Source organism: Asterias amurensis, chromosome 1 (genome assembly GCF_032118995.1).
Source record: "Asterias amurensis chromosome 1, ASM3211899v1".
NCBI classification, from domain to species: Eukaryota; Metazoa; Echinodermata; class Asteroidea; order Forcipulatida; family Asteriidae; genus Asterias; species Asterias amurensis.
Window position 1 is genome coordinate 4,120,663 of NC_092648.1, and position 23,987 is coordinate 4,144,649.

General features: G+C 38.5%; 1 long non-coding RNA gene across 2 annotated transcripts in view; it reads right to left on the reverse strand.

Moving 5' to 3' along the window:
• Window positions 1-3,578: 3,578 nt before the first annotated feature.
• LOC139943039 (uncharacterized) overlaps window positions 3,579-23,987 on the reverse strand; it is a 34,935-nt gene continuing 14,526 nt past the window's right edge. For both annotated transcript variants that reach the window (XR_011786734.1, XR_011786738.1), the window contains 6 exons: window positions 22,447-22,523; window positions 21,696-21,859; window positions 19,333-19,409; window positions 18,210-18,373; window positions 17,655-17,833; window positions 3,579-11,157 (listed from right to left, as the gene is read on the reverse strand). This is a non-coding gene — a long non-coding RNA (uncharacterized lncRNA). The remainder of the gene's footprint in view (window positions 11,158-17,654; window positions 17,834-18,209; window positions 18,374-19,332; window positions 19,410-21,695; window positions 21,860-22,446; window positions 22,524-23,987) is intronic.

Below are 23,987 nucleotides of genomic sequence, written 5' to 3' on the forward strand. Positions count from 1 at the left end.
TATTATCATTACTATTATTATTATTATTTACTATTACTATTATAACTATTATTATTATTACTATTATTATTATTATTGTTATTATTATTATTGTAATTATTATAAGTTTTTTGAGTTTGAGAAGTGCAGTGCATAATGGAACCATCAAATAGCTTAAAGGCACTGGACACATTTATTATCTCACTTGGTGTATCCCAAAATATCAAATATGTTGGGCTCAATTGGTCATCGAAGTTTTCAAGAGAATAATAAAAGCCTTCAGACCTGAAGTCTTTTATTATTTGAGTGATATTACCTCCTAAAAAACTACGTTACTTCAGAGAGAGCCGTTATACCATAAACATCTCTCCAGTGCTCATGGCCAAGAAAGTTTTAATGGTAGCAATTATTATAAGTAACTACCAAGTGTCCATTGGCTTTACATCTGTACATCTTACACATCAATGAATCATGGTTTACTCATGTCAGTATTTAAAATAATTGTTTTAGTTAAAATAATAACTCGCATTTTGTAAAACAATGCCCTTCAAAAGTTTTGGCTCTGTGGTTCTAGTAAACCCTTGACGTTGAACTAATTTAAAGAAGAAAGTCATCCTTTTGTGTTTTTATTGGGAATTTTAATAATTTTGTTTAAATATTATAATTGTTCATCAAAAACATGAGAAAGTTCTCTTACTGTTGACATAAAAGTCTCACAAACTCATCCCTAGGTCATTGTTGACCTTTTGTTGTCAAACATTTATCGTGTAAAGAAAGTAGTTATGTTTCGGGCAAGTTTAGTTTAATTAATCAAAGTAAACGTGGTGTATACAGAATGTTTAGTAAGTCTGACAATTTTTGTTAAAGCCTTTTAATGGGAACATTTAATAGACCGATCCATTAAGCTCCACCCCATTGCGTATTGACCAATCACGACAAAACGAAGGTCCGAAAATCAAGTCCGTCATGGGTGCGCTTATGCTTTGCAATTGCGCGCGTGGCAGAGTTGTGCAGAAAGGCATTGGAGAGGCTGACGTGTTCTTGCTCCCACGTGCGTTGTGGGAGGAGCCAAATGGATCGGTCTATTAGATGACAACTGTACTAATTGAGATTACTTTTCTCAATTCCTTAAAACAAAAGTACCAGAAAAGTAAAACCATGCAGACAGAAACCAACCTTCCAAAAACTACGTGAAATCAGCATAAATTATTGCACAAAATTAGTTGTAACAGCTTAGCAGTGTTGTTTATTTATTGATAAATGAGATAACTCACAAATAATGTAACAAACGTATTGTGTCCAATAGATAAAGTATCACTTTTCACAAGATTCTGTTTTTCAAGCGAGTTACTTTACAAAGTACAGTAATTTAGCTAATGGTTTTATATTAACCTTAAAATTGTATTGTTTATAGTATATTATTTGGAGTTGTCAAATAAAATACCTATTTAAATGAAGCAAAACATCTATTTATTCTCTTATTTTGTTGTGATATACTTGTACTTATGTTTATTGTTGAATTAATTATGGAAGACATAGAGCCTAATTAAAGTATCCCAAAGTACAATACCTTTAAAAACTTAAACCACTCCTTATACCATCATTACATTTAAATAAAACAAGTTCCTTTAATATAAAATGAGCCCCTTTAATCTTTAAAAACCTAACTACCATTTATACCATGGTTACAATTAAATAAAACAAGTTCCTTTAATATAAAATGAGCCCCTTTAATCCAGAAAGTACCACACCTTAAAAACCCCAAATACCACTTAAACCATCATTTCAATTAAATAAAACAAATTCCTTTAATATAAAATGAACCATTTTACTCCAGAAAGTACCACACCTTTAAAACCCTAACTACCACTTATACCATTGTTACAATTAAATAAAACAAGTCCCTTTAATATAAAATGAACCCCTTTAATCCAAAAAGTACCACACCTTTAAAAACTTAAACCACTCCTTATACCATCATTACAATTAAAAGAAACAAATTCCCTAACACTTAAATAATACATGTACACCTTTAAACCAATATTGCAAGATATTTATTACTTGTTGTTATATCCCTTTAATGCAATTCAAACTGTTCCGTTAAAACAATACCACACTACAGTGAAGTCCCAAGAACCTATATCCCCCATAAACAATACTTAAATCTACCCAGCATCTCCCCTTGAGACCACACCCAATCCCAATGATGTATATCTCCATACAGTCATTCCCCATCAATGGTCCTGCTCATCAGCACACTCAGCAACCTCCAAGTCCCTAGTCCCAACCCTAACCCATCAACCAAGCCCTTATCCCAACCAGCCCATCCCACTCTCCTACCATCACCCCAAGTCCTCATCCCAAACAGTCCAGCCAATTACTCCTACACCATCACCCAAGCCCTCATCCCAAACAGTCCAGCCAATTACTCCTACACCATCACCCAAGTCCTCATCCCAAACAGTCCAGCCAATTACTCCTACACCATCACCCAAGTCCTCATCCCAAACAGTCCAGCCAATTACTCCTACACCATCACCCAAGCCCTCATCCCAAACAGTCCAGCCAATTACTCCTACACCATCACCCAAGCCCTCATCCCAAACAGTCCAGCCAATTACTCCTACACCATCACCCCCAAGTCCTCATCCCAAACAGTCCAGCCAATTACTCCTACACCATCACCCAAGTCCTCATCCCAAACAGTCCAGCCAATTACTCCTACACCATCACCCAAGTCCTCATCCCAAAGAGTCCAGCCCATCATCACTCCTACCATTACCCTAAGCCCTCATCCCAAACAGTCCACCCCACTCTTCTAACATCACCCCAAGTCCTCATCCCAAACAGTCCACCCCACTCTCCTACCATCACCCCAAGTCCTCATCCCAAACAGTCCAGCCAAATACTCCTACCATCACCCCAAGCCCTCATCCCAAAGAGTCAAGCCCATCATCACTCCTACCATCACCCAAGCCCTCATCCCAACCAACCGAGCCCACTGGCTGCAGCAACCTCCCAGACCCTTACCCTAGCCCACCGAGGAACCTCCTTGGCCCCTCAGCACTTAGAAATTTTACTCCTCCAGCCAAGCTCCAAGGCCCTTGTAGGCCCTTGGTCAGCCTTCAGATCAGCTAGAAATCCAAGGGTTGAGCCAGGGAAAATAAATTCTCAAATATTTTCTAAGTCAGCCATTTTTAACTTCATCACTCCAAAAACCGTTAGATTTTTATAACAGCTCAGTAGCACAGCAGTGAGAGAGAGTGCTTACAGAGCGGAAGGTCCCCGGTTCAAGCCCTGCACATTTTTGTTAGAATTGTAAAAAATTCTTTATTTAATGGTAAAAAAGGTCCCCGAAGGGATTTGAACCCACCCTGCTCACAGCTCCAGGATTCCTGGGGCTGTGAGCTAGCCCGCTGCGCTACGGCGGCTCTTGAAAAAATTTGCTCGGAACTAATATTTAAACCTTAGAATGGAAAGGTCAAATTAAAAAAAAGGAGATGAACCCTATGACCTTTGACCTTAGCAAGAGTCACAAGAACAAAAATAGAATAAAGACATGTCAGTTGGTGTGCGTTAAATAAAGGTTTATTTCCAGAACAAAAATAAACAATGCAAATATTAACGAGTAAAGCTAAATGCCATTAATACTAAATACATGTACCATTTAAATAGTTTAACATAAGAAAGTTACCAAGTTAAATTTAAAAACCTATTTAACTTAAATTTAGGTGTTTTTTGTTTAAGTATAAATATTAGTGTAATTTTTACCAAACGGGTGCTTTAAGCATCGAATTTGAGTGCGTAAGATTTATCTCATTTTGAATACCAAATTGCTTAAGCATAAGTTACTTGTTTTTCTTTATAAGAACTCAAATATAGGTCGTTAAGACTAAATACATGTCACATTTTAAGAAGTTTAACATTAGAAAGTTACAAAGTAAATTTAACTAAAATTTAAGTCCTTTTTTTGAAGTATAACTAAATTAGTAAGCAAAGAATTATAGATTTATCTTAACTTTAACATAAGTTACTTATTTTTCTTCATTCAGACCAAAATAAGATTAAAGTTGTCGCAAAATAAAAACTTTTAAGTAACTTCTAATAAAAGTTATTATAACATATCAAAGTTTACTTAAATTTTAACAAAAATTCACCATTGTCACAATTAAAGTATTAAACAGTAAGTATCTAAAGCGAGGCTGCCATATTACACGGTTTATTAGACGCATCGATCGTGTACAAGTTGTGAATTAACATTCAATTTCTGCAGCGCCTGTTTATACGAACGACACCGACGACGTTATTCGATAATTTATAAACTTGTGACTTGACATTTTATTAACATCACCTCCTACACATGCCTTATTAAGAGAACATTTCTTAAAGTACAATATATACAAATTTGTTTTACAGTATCAAAGATAACTCAAACTTTATATTTAAAGTCAAACGTAGGATCGCTGTCCTTTAAACGCACTGATTAAATATTCACAGAAAATCATGTGTTTGTTTTCTTAACACAGTTCTTGTATTACCATCACCTCCTACACATGCCTCATTAAGAAAACACTTCTTAAAGTACGATACAATAAAAGTTGTTTTACATTATCAAAGATAACTCAAACTTTATTTTTAAAGTCAAACAGGACTGTTCACTGTCCTTTATACACACTGATTAAATATTCACAGAAAATCATGCGTTTGTTTTCTTAACACAGTTCTTGTATTACAAGATTACTTTCTAGAAACCAGGCTGTCTTTTCGCACGGCTTAATCAATCGATGCATCGACCCGTACAAACGTGTAATCGTATTAATCGTATAAACATATTTTCCTTTAAACACACTGATTAAATATTCACAGAAAATCAAGTCTTTATTTTATTAGCACGATTCTTGTATTACAATATACCTTTCTAGAAACAAGGCTGTTTTTCCGCACGGCTTAATCGATCCTAGCATCGACCCGTATAAACGTGTAATCGTATAAACATATTGTACTTTTCAACACACTGATTAAATATTCACAGAAAATCGTGTCTTATTTTCTTAACACAGTTATAGTACTACAAGATTACTTTCTAGAAACCAGGCTACCTTTTTCGCACGGCTTAATCAATCGATGCATTGCCCCATATAAACGTTTCTCCGATCTCTGCAGCGCGAATTCATAAACAAATATTTTCTTTGTCATTGTTACTCATAATTTGTGCACTTGTAGTGCCTAGTACATGTTTGTGCAACCCTTTTATTTTGTTTTTATTACACTTAATGAATTGTTATTACTGAAGTAATACAACATTTAACAGTTAACATTTTTAAGCATATAACGCATCATAGAACATGTTAGGTTTCTTTTTCATTCAAATAACATAACTATTATTTTATTCAAAACCTAATTTAATTATGAAAAGTTAGTAGAAGACAATACAGAACCTTCATCAATAACATGTAGTGTCAAATTTAGAACTATTAAACAAAATTCTTAATGACTATAAATGATAAATTGTAATTTTCTTTTACTCATTAAAAAAACAACATGTTCCTTTGTCATGTGGTTACCTGTAAGTATATTTATTTGAATCATGGAATTTATTTCATTTATTTTTGTGTTTGTAGTGGTTAGTTTAACATGTTACTTTGTCATGTGGTTACTTGTTAGTATATTTATTTGAATCATGGAATTTATTTCATTTATTTTTGTGTATGTTAGTGGTTAGATTAACGTAACAAAATTCAATCGATACGTACAAACGAATTTCCGATCTCCGAGCGCTCATTCGTAAACAACATTTCCATTGTTGACATCCAATTAACAGCACCCCCTACACATGCCTCATTAATGAAACATTTCTTAAAGTACCATACAATAAAAGTTTTTTTTTATAATATCAAAGATTACTTAAATTTTATTTCTCAAGTCAAACATCAGATCATTTGCTGTCACTTAAATTCACTGATTAAATATTCACAGAAAATAATGTCTTTATTTTTGTAACACAGTTCTTTTGTTACAAGATACCTTCCAGAAACAAGGCTGTTTTCCGCACGGCTTAATTAATCAATTCATCGACACGTATAAATGTACGTCCGATCTCGGTAACGCCATTCATACAAAACGTAACCCTTTCAGTTTCATTTTATTTTTATAACACTCAATCGATTGTTATTACTGAAGTAATAAAACATATAATAGTTAACATTTTTAAGCATATAACGCATCATAGTATATGTTATGTTTCTATTTCACTCAATTAACATTCATAATTTTTTTATTATTAAAAACCTAATTGAATTCATGGAAAGATAGTAGAAAACACTACATAGCCTTCATCAATTACATGTAGTGTCGAATTTAGAACTTTTAAACAGTATTCATAGTAACTATAAATTATAATTTTCTTTTGCTCATTAAAAAAACATATAATTTTGCATGTTAGTATATTTATTTGAATCATTGAATTTATTTCATTTATTTTTGTGTATGTTAGTGGTTAGATTAACATATTTCTTCCTTATGTGGTTACTTGTTAGTATATATTAGAATCATGGAATTTATTTCATTTATTTGTGTGCATGTTTGTGGTTAGATTAACGTAACAAAATTCAATCATAATTGGATGTTTTTGAGGACAAAACTACTAATCATTTATATTTTGTTTTAATAAATGTCATGGCTAATTATTTATTCCTTATTCTCATTGATGTTGCCCAACTCTATAATTTGTTGTAATACCCGAGTAAACATCCTTGTTATTATGTTAATTTGTTTGTAAATTATGTCCTTCGATACAATATTGGTCGCAATATCTTCAACGCGCGATGACTTTATGTCCGCCCGACTCACACTCTGACACAACCTTTTATGTAACAAATCTCCTTGTAAGTGATGCACAAAAATAAAATGTTATCTTACAAAAGATTACAGATTTTAAATAGGAAAATATAAACATCTTGCAGCCTAAAACTTATGGTTATTATTTGTAACATTGTTATGTTTAAGTTAGTTCTTAATTCATTGTACTGAAAACATAACATTAATAAATGTTGGTTGTTAAATTTCCTACTTGATTTTTGTCATATAAGTGTTCATAAATTTATCAGTTTGACCAATGACATAATTTGCAACATGCAGTAACACAATTATATTGAACATTTTTGAATAAGAAAATATAAACATCTTGCAGCCTAAACTAATGGTTATTATTTGTAACATTGTTATGTTTAAGTTAGCTCTTAATTCATTGTAGTTAGTACTGAAAACATAACATTAATAAATGTTGGTTGTTAATTTTATATATATTGAATTTTGTCATATAAATGTTCATAAATTTATCAATTTGACCAAGGTCATAATTTGCAACATGCAGTAAATTAATTACAAGATTTCTCAAAGGTTAGAAATTATTAACATAGAACTTCTTTTAGATTGAACATTTTGAACTTTTTGAATAAAATATTCATAACAAAATCGTTGTTAGATGTGTTAAATGCCAAATAAGTTTTAAAACATTGATTAATTTTAATTTACTTATTATTTGTAATTTTGTTTGTGTGTGTCTTTTTTTAAAGTTATATTTTATGTGTACATACAATTTGGGGATTAATTTTGGAGTTAGATTATAATTATTGCTATTTTTTTTCTGGTTCGATAAGATGTTCCAGTACATTTATGTATTTTATACAAAGAAGACCTATATGAAGAAACAAATGTGATATTTCCGCGATATTTACAACGCACGACAACTTGATGTCCGCTCGACTCACGCTTTAGCAGCAACCTCGTTTCTATACCAACAAATTAAACTAGTGAATATTTATTTAGGTTCTACAAACAACCAGCCAAAGGTACTGTAAACACCCATGATAACGTTTAACATCACAACTCACAAATAGTAATTCATACACTTTAAAACATAAACTTATGTAAACACCCGTGATAACGTTTAACATCACAACTCACAAATAGTGATTCATTAGTTAAACATAAACTTTTGTAAACACCCATGATAGTTGTTTAACATCACAATTCATAAGTAGTAATGCATATAATTAAACATAGTACACCACTGCAAACAATTTATTTCAGTTTCAAACTTTGCCTATCTTTTTGGGGGGAATTCTTCAACATAGTAAATTGATGGGCTATCTTTGTCTGAGCCTATGGGAGTTTGACCGTGAAGAAGCAGCACACACCTCCGCACAAGGCAGAAGTGGCACACACCTCCGCATCAATGCAGAAGTGGCACGCACCTTCGCATGATAAGTGCAATCTCACAATGTCACCATTATAGGAGCTGACACTCCCATGATAAGAGACAGACAATAATGGGATACACTGCAAGACATCATACTGGGGTGAGATGCCTTCAAAACGCTGTCGTCTCCCAAAGCTGATGTATTTTTTGTTGCAAGATTAGGGTAAGGGTTATTCTGTTCTATTCAATTTCAAATTTAACCTTTCTTTTGGGAGGGGGGTTCTTCAACATAGTAAATTGATGTGCTATCTTTGCCTGAGCCTATGGGAGTTTGACCGTGAAGAAGCAGCACGCACCTCCGCACAAGGCAGAAGTGGCACACACATCCGCATCAATGCAGAAGTGGCACGCACCTTCGCATGATAAGTGCAATCTCACAATGTCACCATTATAGGAGCTGATACTCCCATGATAAGAGACAGACTATAATGGGATACACTGCAAGACATCATACTGGGGTGAGATGCCTTCAAAACGCTGTCGTCTCCCAAAGCTGAAGTATTTTTTGTTGCAAGATTAGGGTAAGGGTTATTTTGTTCTATTCTATTTTATATTTAACATTTCTTTTTGGGGGATTTCTTTGACATAGTTTATTGATGGGTTATCTTTGCCTGAGCCTATTAAGGGAAATTGACCGTGAAGAAGTAGCACACACCTCCGCACAAGGCAGAAGTGGCACACACCTCCGCATCAATGCAGAAGTGGCACGCACCTTTGCATGATAAGTGCAATCTCACAATGTCACCATTATAGGAGCTGATACTCCCATGATAAGAGACAGACTATAATGGGATACACTGCAAGACATCATACTGGGGTGACACGCCTTCAACGCGATGGATTCTCCCATAGTTGCTGTATTTTAAGTTGCTAAGATTAGGGTAAGGGTTGTTCTATTCAGACTATAATGGGATACACTGTTTCAAATCCTTGTTTTGTGATGCACGTAACATATAATGCAGATATATACCAGAACTAAACTTGTTTCACATTAAAGCTTATAATTATAAAACTATGCAAGTACAACATTATACATAAGTACACCATCGCAAGTATTTTTTGTCATCAGATTTTGCTGATTGTCATCCGGGTAAGCTTTGTTCAATTAGCAGGGCTACCAACGTGCAGGTTCCAGGATACCAGCCCCACGCGCTTTCTGAGATCGTAAGAGCCAATTGCACCGCCCCTTAAGGGGACGGGTCCGGTCCACTGTCCCAACTTCGGCGCCAGGACAGCCTCCCTACTCTTAGTAACGCGGTCCCTAGTTGAAAGGACTAGGGACTACTTCCGTTGGTCAACCATTTGTGATAACACCGGCACCATCCTGACAGATGAGGAGCCCAAATGCACCTTTAAGATCAACCACCCAGTGGCCCGAGCCGGAAGTAGGACCCCACATGCCACGTGCAAGTGTCCAGGTCCCTTTAATCTAACCGCCGCACCACAAAGATCGCTAAATTTGCTTACAAACGCATTATGCAATTTCACAATTTATCGCAATTTCATAGCGCAAACAAAATCGCATTTGTGCTTGCTTGCAATGGTGTACTTATTTACAAGATGTTAATTAAAATCATATTAACAATAATGAAAGATGCTTTTAAAGGCACTGGACACGTTTGGTAATTGTCAAAGACCAGTATTCTCACTTGGTTTATCCCAACATATGCATAAATTAACAAATTTGGGCACAATTGGTCATCAAAGTTGCAAGAGAATAATAAAAGAAAATTACTTTGTGTGCTTTCAGATGCATAATAGAAGGCTTCAGCTGAAATCTTTTATCTGACTGAGAATTTACTTCATTCACAAAAATTACATTACTTCAGTAGGAGACGTTTCTCACATTGTTTTATACTATTAATAGCTCTCTATTGCAAGTTATAAGTAAATTTTTAAGCTAACAATTATTTTGAGCAATTACCAATAGTGTCCAGTGCCTTCACAACTTTACACAAAAGTAAGCATACCATTAAAAGAAAACATATTTAAAAGGGGAGAGGTTACCAGCACTTACACCCTTAGCCAAGATCCTCAGCATCTGGCCATAAAAATACAGAACTGATCCGCCAAAACAAAAGTTAAAAGCACAAGAAGTGCAACATTAAATCAAAAACCAATTTTGAAAAGGGGAGAGGTTACCAGCACTTGCACCCTTAGCCAAGATCCTCAGCATCTGGCCATGTAACAACATAAAAATTATCAGCTTAAAACGAGAATCAAAAGCACAAAGAGTGCATTATTATTTCGAAAACAGATGAGTTTTCAGGCGACACTTGAAGGAAGTGACTGAAGTAGTTTGGCAAACAATAAGAGGAAGACTGTTCCTTAAGATGGGAGCAGCATTGACCCCCATAGTGCAAAGTAGAGACTCTCCGGGGAGCTTGCAGTAGACACTGTGATGATGAGCGAAGACAACGAGGAGGTGTATACGAGTTTATAAGTTCAGAGACTCTGTTGGGAGCTTGCAGTAGACACTGTGACGATGAGCAAAGACAACGCGGAGGTGTATACGAGTTAAAAAGTTCAGAGTTACATGCATGAGCGAGATCATGTTGAGATTTGTAAGTGAGCAACCATGGCTTGAACACAATGCAGTCCTTGATTGGCAGCCAGTGGAGACAGCGAAGAATAGGGATGATGTGCTCATTTCTTAGAGACCGTGCGAAAAGTGTTCTAAACAGATTGCAGCTTTCAGTTCATAAAAACACACCTAAAGTACCTTGAAGACAACAAACTAATTAGCTTAGATGTCTTGAGGATAGCGATGTTTTAACACACGTTGCTCTCCTCTATACCCAGTATCCTGTGGTGATTCCATTCTCCTTCATACCCATCATATCCTAAATGACATCAGTAGTGGTGATTCCATTCTGCACTGTCTTCTTTTCAGGAAACTATTCACTTCATCTCCGTCTCTGAAAGGTCAAGTTTGGAGACCAGAAATTAAAAACAGCCACAATTTCAAATGCACAGTTTAAACTACCAACAGCTACAAATTTGGTTCGATATAAGGGTTTAAAATGTAGGTATTTTTCCAAAAGAAAGTAACTAAAACAAAACAAACTTCTGAAATGACTGTCAAACAAGTATTTACTGACATTAAACTTATGTTTAAGACAGAGCAACAGTAGAAATTAAGCACTAACATTACATATAGCTTTATTTGGGACTAGGTTAAAACATTTAATCGACAGCAACATTGGCAAGCAGTGGCATGCCACCAAAGGTATGTTGCTCAAGAAAGTAAAGTAAAGCAACATTGGCAACCAGTGGCATACCACCAAAGGTCTGTTTCTCAAAAAAGTAAAGTTAAACAACATTGGCAACCAGTGGCATTCAACCAAAGGCCTGCTGCTCAAGTAAGTAAAGTAAAGCAACATTGGCAGCCAGTGGCTTAGAACCAAAGGTCTGTTGCTCAAGAAAGTAAAGTAAAGCAACATTGGCAACCAGTGGCATTTAACCAAAGGTCTGTCGCTCAAGAAAGTAAAGTAAATCAACATTGGCAACCAGTGGCATTTAACCAAAGGTCTGTCGCTCAAGAAAGTAAAGTGAAGCAACATTGGCAACCAGTGGCCTACCACCAAAGGTCTGTTGCTCAAGAAAGTAAAATAAAGCAACATTGGCAACCAGTGGCATACAACCAAAGGTATGTTGCTCAAGAAAGTAAAGTAAAGCAACATTGGCAACCAGTGGCATACCACAGGGCTGTTGCTCAAAAAAGTAAAGTAAAGCAACATTGGCAACCAGTGGCATTTAACCAAAGGTCTGTTGCTCAAGAAAGTAAAGAAAAGCTACATTGGCAACCAGTGGCATTTAACCAAAGGTCTGTCGCTCAAGAAAGTAAAGTGAAGCAACATTGGCAACCAGTGGCCTACCACCAAAGGTCTGTTGCTCAAGAAAGTAAAGTAAAGCAACATTGGCAACCAGTGGCATACAACCAAAGGTATGTTGCTCAAGAAAGTAAAGTAAAGCAACATTGGCAACCAGTGGCATTTAACCAAAGGTCTGTTGCTCAAGAAAGTAAAGCAACATTGGCAACCAGTGGCATTTAACCAAAGGTCTGTCGCTCAAGAAAGTAAAGTGAAGCAACATTGGCAACCAGTGGCCTACCACCAAAGGTCTGTTGCTCAAGAAAGTAAAGTAAAGCAACATTGGCAACCAGTGGCATACAACCAAAGGTCTGCTGCTCAAGAAAGTAAAGTACAGCAACATTGGCAACCAGTGGCATACCACCAAAGGCCTGCTGCTCAAGTAAGTAAAGTAAAGCAACATTTGCAACCAGTGGCATTTAACCAAAGGTCTGCTGCTCAAGAAAGTAAAGTACAGCAACATTGGCAACCAGTGGCATACCACCAAAGGTCTGTTGCTCAAGAAAGTAAAGTTAAGCAACATTGGCAACCAGTGGCATACCACCAAAGGTCTGTCACTCAAGAAAGTAAAGTTAAACAACATTGGCAACCAGTGGCATTTAACCAAAGGTATGTTGCTCAAGTAAAAAGTAAAGCAACATTGGCAACCAGTGGCATTTAACCAAAGGTCTGTCGCTCAAGAAAGTAAAGTAAAGCAACATTTGCAACCAGTGGCATTTAACCAAAGGTCTGCTGCTCAAGAAAGTAAAGTACAGCAACATTGGCAACCAGTGGCATACCACCAAAGGCCTGCTGCTCAAGTAAGTAAAGTAAAGCAACATTTGCAACCAGTGGCATTTAACCAAAGGTCTGCTGCTCAAGAAAGTAAAGTACAGCAACATTGGCAACCAGTGGCATACCACCAAAGGTCTGTTGCTCAAGAAAGTAAAGTTAAGCAACATTGGCAACCAGTGGCATACCACCAAAGGTCTGTCACTCAAGAAAGTAAAGTTAAACAACATTGGCAACCAGTGGCATTTAACCAAAGGTCTGTTGCTCAAGTAAAAAGTAAAGCAACATTGGCAACCAGTGGCATTTAACCAAAGGTCTGTCGCTCAAGTAAGTAAAGTAAAGCAACATTTGCAACCAGTGACATTTAACCAAAGGTCTGTCGCTCAATAAAGTAAAGTTAAGCAACATTGGCAACCAGTGGCTTAGAACCAAAGGTCTGCTGCTCAAGTAAGTAAAGTTAAGCAACATTAGCAACCAGTGGTATTTAACCAAAGGTCTGTTGCTCAAGAAAGTAAAGTTAAGCAACATTGGCAACCAGTGGCATACAACCAAAGGAATGTTGCTCAAGAAAGTAAAGTAAAGCAACATTGGCAACCAGTGGCATTTAACCAAAGGTCTGTCGCTCAAGAAAGTAAAGTTAAGCAACATTGGCAACCAGTGGCTTAGAACCAAAGGTCTGCTGCTCAAGTAAGTAAAGTTAAGCAACATTAGCAACCAGTGGCATACAACCAAAGGAATGTTGCTCAAGAAAGTAAAGTAAAGCAACATTGGCAACCAGTGGCATTTAACCAAAGGTCTGTCGCTCAAGAAAGTAAAGTTAAGCAACATTGGCAACCAGTGGCTTAGAACCAAAGGTCTGCTGCTCAAGAAAGCAAAGTAAAGCAACATTGGCAACCAGTGGCATACAACCAAAGGAATGTTGCTCAAGAAAGTAAAGTAAAGCAACATTGGCAACCAGTGGCATTTAACCAAAGGTCTGTCGCTCAAGAAAGTAAAGTTAAGCAACATTGGCAACCAGTGGCATTTAACCAAAGGTCTGTCGCTCAATAAAGTAAAGTTAAGCAACATTGGCAACCAGTGGCTTAGAACCAAAGGTCTGCTGCTCAAGTAAATAAAGTTAAGCAACATTAGCAACCAGTGGTATTTAACCAAAGGTCTGTTGCTCAAGAAAGTAAAGTTAAGCAATATTGGCAACCAGTGGCATACAACCAAAGGTCCGTTGCTCAAGTAAATAAAGTAAAGCAACATTGGCAACCAGTGGCATTTAACCAAAGGTCTGTCGCTCAAGAAAGTAAAGTAAAGCAACATTGGCAACCAGTGGCATTTAACCAAAGGTCTGTCGCTCAAGAAAGTAAAGTGAAGCAACATTGGCAACCAGTGGCCTACCACCAAAGGTCTGTTGCTCGAGTAAGTAAAGTAAGACAACATTGGCAACCAGTGGCATACAACCAAAGGCCTGTTGCTCAAGAAAGTTAAATCAAGCAACATTGGCAACCAGTGGCATACAACCAAAGGTTTGTCACTCAAGTAAGTTAAGTTAAGCAACATTGGCAACCAGTGGCATACCACCAAAGGTCTGTCACTCAAGAAAGTTAAGTTAAGCAACATTGGCAACCAGTGGCATACCACCAAAGGTCTGTTGCTCAAGAAAGTAAAGTTAAGCAACATTGTCAACCAGTGGCATTTAACCAAAGGTCTGTTGCTCAAGTAAAAAGTAAAGCAACATTGGCAACCAGTGGCATTTAACCAAAGCTCTGTTGCTCAAGAAAGTAAAGTGAAGCAACATTGGCAACCAGAGGCCTACCACCAAAGGTCTGTTGCTCAAGAAAGTAAAGTTAAGCAACATTGGCAACCAGTGGCATACCACGAAAGGTCTGTCGCTCAAGTAAGTAAAGTAAAGCAACATTGGCAACCAGTGGCATTTAACCAAAGGTCTGTTGCTCAAGAAAGTAAAGTAGAGCAACATTGGCAACCAGTGGCATTTAACCAAAGGTCTGTCACTCAAGAAAGTAAAGTAAAGCAACATTGGCAACCAGTGGCATTTAACCAAAGGTATGTCACTCAAGAAAGTAAAGTAAAGCAACATTGGCAACCAGTGTAATACAACCAAAGGTCTGTTGCTCAAGAAAGTAAAGTACAGCAACATTGGCAACCAGTGTAATACAACCAAAGGTCTGTTGCTCAAGAAAGTAAAGTAAAGCAACATTGGCAACCAGTGGCATACAACCACAGGTCTGTTGCTCAAGAAAGTAAAGTACAGCAACATTGGCAACCAGTGGCATACCACCAAAGGTCTGTTGCTCAAGAAAGTAAAGTGAAGCAACATTGGCAACCAGTGGCATACAACCAAAGGTCTGTCACTCAAGAAAGTTAAGTTAAGCAACATTGGCAACCAGTGGCATACCACCAAAGGTCTGTTGCTCAAGAAAGTAAAGTAAAGCAACATTGGCAACCAGTGGCATACAACCAAAGGCCTGCTGCTAAAGTAAGTAAAGTAAAGCAACACTGGCAACCAGTGGCTTAGAACCAAAGGTCTGTTGCTCAAGAAAGTAAAGTAAAACAACATTGGCAACCAGTGGCATTTAACCAAAGGTCTGTCGCTCAAGAAAGTAAAGTAAAGCAACATTGGCAACCAGTGGCATTTAACCAAAGGTCTGTCGCTCAAGAAAGTAAAGTGAAGCAACATTGGCAACCAGTGGCATACAACCAAAGGGATGTTGCTCAAGAAAGTAAAGTAAAGCAACATTGGCAACCAGTGGCATTTAACCAAAGGTCTGTCGCTCAAGAAAGTAAAGTTAAGCAACATTGGCAACCAGTGGCATTTAACCAAAGGTCTGTCGCTCAATAAAGTAAAGTTAAGCAACATTGGCAACCAGTGGCTTAGAACCAAAGGTCTGCTGCTCAAGTAAGTAAAGTTAAGCAACATTAGCAACCAGTGGTATTTAACCAAAGGTCTGTTGCTCAAGAAAGTAAAGTTAAGCAATATTGGCAACCAGTGGCATACAACCAAAGGTCCGTTGCTCAAGTAAATAAAGTAAAGCAACATTGGCAACCAGTGGCATTTAACCAAAGGTCTGTCGCTCAAGAAAGTAAAGTAAAGCAACATTGGCAACCAGTGGCATTTAACCAAAGGTCTGTCGCTCAAGAAAGTAAAGTGAAGCAACATTGGCAACCAGTGGCCTACCACCAAAGGTCTGTTGCTCGAGTAAGTAAAGTAAGACAACATTGGCAACCAGTGGCATACAACCAAAGGCCTGTTGCTCAAGAAAGTTAAATCAAGCAACATTGGCAACCAGTGGCATACAACCAAAGGTTTGTCACTCAAGTAAGTTAAGTTAAGCAACATTGGCAACCAGTGGCATACCACCAAAGGTCTGTCACTCAAGAAAGTTAAGTTAAGCAACATTGGCAACCAGTGGCATACCACCAAAGGTCTGTTGCTCAAGAAAGTAAAGTTAAGCAACATTGTCAACCAGTGGCATTTAACCAAAGGTCTGTTGCTCAAGTAAAAAGTAAAGCAACATTGGCAACCAGTGGCATTTAACCAAAGCTCTGTTGCTCAAGAAAGTAAAGTGAAGCAACATTGGCAACCAGAGGCCTACCACCAAAGGTCTGTTGCTCAAGAAAGTAAAGTTAAGCAACATTGGCAACCAGTGGCATACCACGAAAGGTCTGTCGCTCAAGTAAGTAAAGTAAAGCAACATTGGCAACCAGTGGCATTTAACCAAAGGTCTGTTGCTCAAGAAAGTAAAGTAGAGCAACATTGGCAACCAGTGGCATTTAACCAAAGGTCTGTCACTCAAGAAAGTAAAGTAAAGCAACATTGGCAACCAGTGGCATTTAACCAAAGGTATGTCACTCAAGAAAGTAAAGTAAAGCAACATTGGCAACCAGTGTAATACAACCAAAGGTCTGTTGCTCAAGAAAGTAAAGTACAGCAACATTGGCAACCAGTGTAATACAACCAAAGGTCTGTTGCTCAAGAAAGTAAAGTAAAGCAACATTGGCAACCAGTGGCATACAACCACAGGTCTGTTGCTCAAGAAAGTAAAGTACAGCAACATTGGCAACCAGTGGCATACCACCAAAGGTCTGTTGCTCAAGAAAGTAAAGTGAAGCAACATTGGCAACCAGTGGCATACAACCAAAGGTCTGTCACTCAAGAAAGTTAAGTTAAGCAACATTGGCAACCAGTGGCATACCACCAAAGGTCTGTTGCTCAAGAAAGTAAAGTAAAGCAACATTGGCAACCAGTGGCATACAACCAAAGGCCTGCTGCTAAAGTAAGTAAAGTAAAGCAACACTGGCAACCAGTGGCTTAGAACCAAAGGTCTGTTGCTCAAGAAAGTAAAGTAAAACAACATTGGCAACCAGTGGCATTTAACCAAAGGTCTGTCGCTCAAGAAAGTAAAGTAAAGCAACATTGGCAACCAGTGGCATTTAACCAAAGGTCTGTCGCTCAAGAAAGTAAAGTGAAGCAACATTGGCAACCAGTGGCATACCACGAAAGGTCTGTCGCTCAAGTAAGTAAAGTAAAGCAACATTGGCAACCAGTGGCATTTAACCAAAGGTCTGTTGCTCAAGAAAGTAAAGTAAAGCAACATTGGCAACAGTCAATAGACAACAGCAACCAGTGGCATTGCACCAGAGGCCTGTTGCTCATTTAACAACAGACGACTGACATCGGTGTACTTATTCACAAGATGTTAACTGTATACAGAGTGCTATAAAAAATATAACAGCATTAAACTAAAAACTCTACAATATCTTACTTTTGAAGGCAACAAACTGCTTGGTTGTTCAGGCATGATAACTTGAAGAAAAGCTAAGATGTCTTGATGATCACAATGTTTTCATATGTTGCTCTCTATTTCCTGTAGCCTTTAAGTTATCAGTAGTGGTGACTCCATCTGCATTTGATTTCAGTGAGCCACTAGCTTCACCTCTGGCTCTGAAATATAACGTTACAGGATAAGAACAAATTATACATGGTCAGTAGAGGGGGCTGTCACAGGCTAGTCAGGTTGCCCATATAAAAGCATCACTCCCTGACACCATGTACCATGTGACCAAAACCCAGTAGGGTTGGCAGCAGTCACAGGCCAGTCAGGTTGTATAAAAGCATCACTCCCTAACGCACCATAAAGGCTCGTTGCTAAAGAATCAACAGTGAATAGACAGCAGCAACCAGTGGCATAGCACCAGAGGCCTGCTGCTCATTAAACAGTGGACCGACAATGGTGTACTTATTTACAAGATGTTAACTGTATACAAAGTGCTGTAAAAAATAAAACAACATTAAACTAAAAACTCCACAAATATCTTACTTTTGAAGAAAACCAAACTGCTTATTTGTTCAATCATGATTGGTTGATGAACAGTTAAGACGTCTTGTATATATGTTGCTTTCTTTGTCCTGTAGCCTTTAAGTTATCAGTAGTGGTGATTCCATCTGCATTTGAATTCCGGGAACCACTAGCTGCCTCTTGCTCTAAAATGTCAAGTTAACGGATAAGAAAAAGCCATTTAAGTTATATGTACAAAATTCATTGCAGGGGTTTCCAAAAATGAATGAGGAACCTACCACCCCAAGAACAGGACTGCAGTACTTAATGTTAACAGCATACAATGATGAAACATTTAAGTCTTCATGGTTTTGTTACTTGATCTTTTAACAAAATCTTGGTTATTTTAAATGAATTGCTTTTTCCTGAATGGGAGTTTCCCTTTTTTGAATAACCATCAACAGTATTTTTCAAAACTACATAAATGTTTGTCTCGTTTAAAGCCATTATACACTTTCGGTACAGAAAAAAAAAAAAAAATCACAGATTTACAAATAATTTACAGGGTTTACAGAAGGTAATGGTGAAAGACTTCTCTTGAAATATTATTCCATGAAATGTTTTACTTTTTGAGAAAAAATTTAAACAATATCAATTCTCGTTAGCGAGAATTACGGATTTATTTTAAACACATGTCATGACACGGCGAAACGCGTGAAAACAAGAGTAGGTTTTCCCGTTATTTTCTCCCAACTCCGATGACCAAATGAGCCTAAATTTTCACAGGTTTGTTATTTTATATACAAGTTGTGATACACGAAGTGTGGGACTTGGACAATACTGTTTACCGAAAGTGTATAATGGCTTTAATCCTTTGTTTATTTAAAAAAGGTTAATAAAAAAAATTCAAAAAACCAGTGGACAATCTTCAAATTGGCGCAATGTAAATTTTATTATCAGTTGAGCTCTCTCTCAAAATGAATCTTATGTAGCAAGCGCTACCCAAATGTAATTTTGTTCTTAAGGCATGAAGAATTTTCGCAATGCCAACAGAAAATAAACAACCCAGCCATTAACAACTAACATGAATACCAAACAAACAAACATCTTGTGAATAAACTGAAATCCTATACACATCAATATTTTACATTTTGGAAAAACTCACCTTTTAATGGAAAGTGGAACTCCTTCGTACGTTGGTCTCAGACATCCACTTGTTGACTTGTAGACGTTGTAGCAAGACTGCAACTCAAATAAATGCGATATAAATAATTAATGACCTGAGATCAACTACATTTGCACAATCTAATCCCCTAAAGGCAGACTATTATAGTTAACAGATTTCATAGAACAGGGCACTCTGCTGCCAGGTTGTCAGCGTAAAACCATGCGACACATGAACGGTAGGGTGCGGAGGCGTGACGAGTCAGGTTGCCACTATTGAGCAACACTCGTTAAAACGATGGGACACTACACTTCGCCCATATAAAAGCAACACTCCTTGACCCCATGCACCATATGTGACCCATGGCCAGTAGAGTGGGTAGTCGCAGGCCAGTCAGGTTGCCCATATAAAAGCATCACTCCCTGACACCATGTGACCCATGGCCAGTAGAGTGGACAGTCACATAGACTTGACTCAAGTCCCAATCCCGTGCCATCCCCAGGAAACTACTGTTTTGTGATGCTCTGCATTCCAAAACCTGTTCCGCTTGCGGGACAGGGACTTGACGATGTCGCAGTCGCCTGGTATGTTAATGTATTCACTTATGAATATGTTACATTGTTACGTGTACGTTTTGACCAATAAAACGCACCCAAAATGAAGACTAGTTCATTTGTCATTTGTGGGTTAAGTACTTAGTTGATGATTGAAATAATTTTTTTTAATAACCAATTAATTATAAAAAAGAAAGCACTAAATGTTCATTTGAATTTAAGTAACATGTTGTAACATACATTGGGGTCGTTTTTTTTCTTAAAATTTGAATTTTGGGAAGTGCAATAAAATGACTTATGACACCGACACCCCCTTGCCTGCTAATGAGTTTACCCGCCCCACGCGCGTGCCGCGTATAGACGCGTGCCTTACAACGTCTTCTACTGTGATGTCACAGAGTATAATGAATATTTTACCGGCGGGCAGTGCTTCCACGCTCCCATTGGTTTTGTACATCTCCCCATTTGGGGAGATTTTCCTATAACAACGTGCAGAGTAAGAAACGACATCGTCAAGTCCCATTCTCGGGACCACATTTTGACGGCGAGCGCGACTGTACTGTGTATGCTACGTGTTGTTATAGTAAGTTTGGGTATATGCTTAGGGACCTCTCACACGAGAATGGGACTTGAATCAAGTCTAACAGTCACAGGCCAGTCAGGTTGCCCATATAAAAGCATCACTCCCTGACACCATGCACCATGTGACCCATGGCCAGTAGGGTGGGCAGTCACTGGCCAGTCAGGTTTCCCATATAAAAGCATCACTCCCTGACACCATGTGACCCACGGCCAGTAGGGTGGGCAGTTACAGGCCAGTCAGGTTGCCCATATAAAAGCATCACTCCCTGACACCATGCACCATGTGACCCATGGCCAGTAGGCGTGGGCAGTCACAGGCCAGTCAGGTTGCCACTATAAAAGCATCACTCCCTGACACCATGCACCATGTGACCCATGGCCAGTAGGGTGGGCAGTCACAGGCCAGTCAGGTTGCCCATATAAAAGCATCACTCCCTGACACCATGCACCATGTGACCCATGGCCAGTAGGGGTGGGCAGTCACAGGCCAGTCAGGTTGCCCATATAAAAGCATCACTCCCTGAGACCATGCACCATGTGACCCATGGCCAGTAGGGTGGGCAGTCACAGGCCAGTCAGGTTGCCCATATAAAAGCATCACTCCCTGACACCATGCACCATGTGACTCATGGCCAGTAGGGTGGGCAGTCACAGGCCAGTCAGGTTATTCATATAAAAGCATCACTCCCTGACACCATACACCATGTGACCCATGGCCAGTAGGGTGGGCAGTCACAGGCCAGTCAGGTTGCTCATATAAAAGCATCACTCCATGACACTATGCACCATGTGACCAAAACCCAGTAGGGTTGGCAGCAGTCACAGGCCAGTCAGGTTGCCCATGTAAAAGCATCACTCCCTGACACCATGCACCATGTGACCTATGGCCAGTAGGGTGGGCAGTCACAGGCCAGTCAGGTTGCTCATATAAAAGCATCACTCCCTGACACCATGCACCATGTGACCCATGGCCAGTTGGGTGGGCAGTCACAGGCCAGTCAGGTTGCCCATATAAAAGCATCACTCCCTAACACTACACACCATAAAGGCTCTTGCAAAAGAATCAACAGTGAATAGACAGCAGCAACCAGTGGCATAGCACCAGAGGCCTGCTGCTCATTAAACAGTGGACCGACAATGGTGTACTTATTTACAAGATGTTAACTGTATACAGAGTGCTGTAAAAAATAAAACAACATTAAACTAAAAACTCCACAAATATCTTACTTTTGAAGAAAACCAAACTGCTTATTTGTTCAATCATGATTGGTTGATGAACAGTTAAGACGTCTTGTATATATGTTGCTTTCTTTGTCCTGTAGCCTTTAAGTTATCTGTAGTGGTGATTCCATCTGCATTTGAATTCCGGGAACCACTAGCTGCCTCTTGCTCTAAAATGTCAAGTTAACGGATAAGAAAAAGCCATTTAAGTTATATGTACAAAATTCATTGCAGGGGTTTCCAAAAATGAATGAGGAACCTACCACCCCAAGAACAGGACTGCAGTACTTAATGTTAACAGCATACAATGATGAAACATTTAAGTCTTCATGGTTTTGTTACTTGATCTTTTAACAAAATCTTGGTTATTTTAAATGAATTGCTTTTTCCTGAATGGGAATTTCCCTTTTTTGAATAACCATCAACAGTATTTTTCAAAACTACATAAATGTTTGTCTCGTTTAATCCTTTGTTTATTTAAAAAAGGTTAATAAAAAAAATTCAAAAACCAGTGGACAATCTTCAAATTGGCGCAATGTAAATTTTATTATCAGTTGAGCTCTCTCTCAAAATGAATCTTATGTAGCAAGCGCTACCCAAATGTAATTTTGTTCTTAAGGCATGAAGAATTTTCGCAATGCCAACAGAAAATAAACAACCCAGCCATTAACAACTAACATGAATACCAAACAAACAAACATCTTGTGAATAAACTGAAATCCTATACACATCAATTTTACATTTTGGAAAAACTCACCTTTTAATGGAAAGTGGAACTCCTTCGTACGTTGGTCTCAGACATCAACTTGTTGACTTGTAGACGTTGTAGCAAGACTGCAACTCAAATAAATGCGATATAAATAATTAATGACCTGAGATCAACTACATTTGCACAATCTAATCCCCTAAAGGCAGACTATTATAGTTAACAGATTTCATAGAACAGGGCACTCTGCTGCCAGGTTGTCAGCATAAAACCATGCGACACATGAACGGTAGGGTGCGGAGGCGTGACGAGTCAGGTTGCCAATATTGAGCAACACTCGTTAAAACGATGGGACGCTACACTTCGCCCATATAAAAGCAACACTCCTTGACCCCATGCACCATATGTGACCCTTGGCCAGTAGAGTGGGTAGTCGCAGGCCAGTCAGGTTGCCCATGTAAAAGCATCACTCCCTGACACCATGTGACCCATGGCCAGTTGGGTGGGCAGTCACAGGCCAGTCAGGTTGCCCATATAAAAGCATCACTCCCTGACACCATGTGACCCATGGCCAGTAGAGTGGACAGTCACATAGACTTGACTCAAGTCCCAATCCCGTGCCATCCCCAGGAAACTACTGTTTTGTGATGCTCTGCATTCCAAAACCTGTTCCGCATGCGGGACAGGGACTTGACGATGTCGCAGTAGCCTGGTATGTAAATGTATTCACTTATGAATATGTAACATTGTTACGTGTACGTTTTGACCAATCAAACGCACCCAAAATGACGACTAGTTCATTTGTCATTTGTGGGTTAAGTACTTAGTTGATGATTGAAATAATTTTTTTTAATAACCAATTAATTATAAAAAAGAAAGCACTAAATGTTCATTTGAATTTAAGTAACATGTTGTAACATACATTGGGGTCGTTTTTTTTCTTAAAATTTGAATTTTGGGAAGTGCAATAAAACGACTTATGACACCGACACCCCCTTGCCTGCTAATGAGTTTACCCGCCCCACGCGCGTGCCGCGTATAGACGCGTGCCTTACAACGTCTTCTACTGTGATGTCACAGAGTATAATGAATATTTTACCGGCGGGCAGTGCTTCCACGCTCCCATTGGTTTTGTACATCTCCCCATTTGGGGAGATTTTCCTATAACAACGTGCAGAGTAAGAAACGACATCGTCAAGTCCCATTCTCGGGACCACATTTTGACGGCGAGCGCGACTGTACTGTGTATGCTACGTGTTGTTATAGTAAGTTTGGGTATATGCTTAGGGACCTCTCACACGAGAATGGGACTTGAATCAAGTCTAACAGTCACAGGCCAGTCAGGTTGCCCATATAAAAGCATCACTCCCTGACACCATGCACCATGTGACCCATGGCCAGTAGGGTGGGCAGTCACAGGCCAGTCAGGTTTCCCATATAAAAGCATCACTCCCCGAGACCATGCACCATGTGACCCATGGCCAGTAGGGTGGGCAGTCACAGGCCAGTCAGGTTGCCCATATAAAAGCATCACTCCCTGACACTATGCACCATGTGACCCATGGCCAGTAGGCGTGGGCAGTCACAGGCCA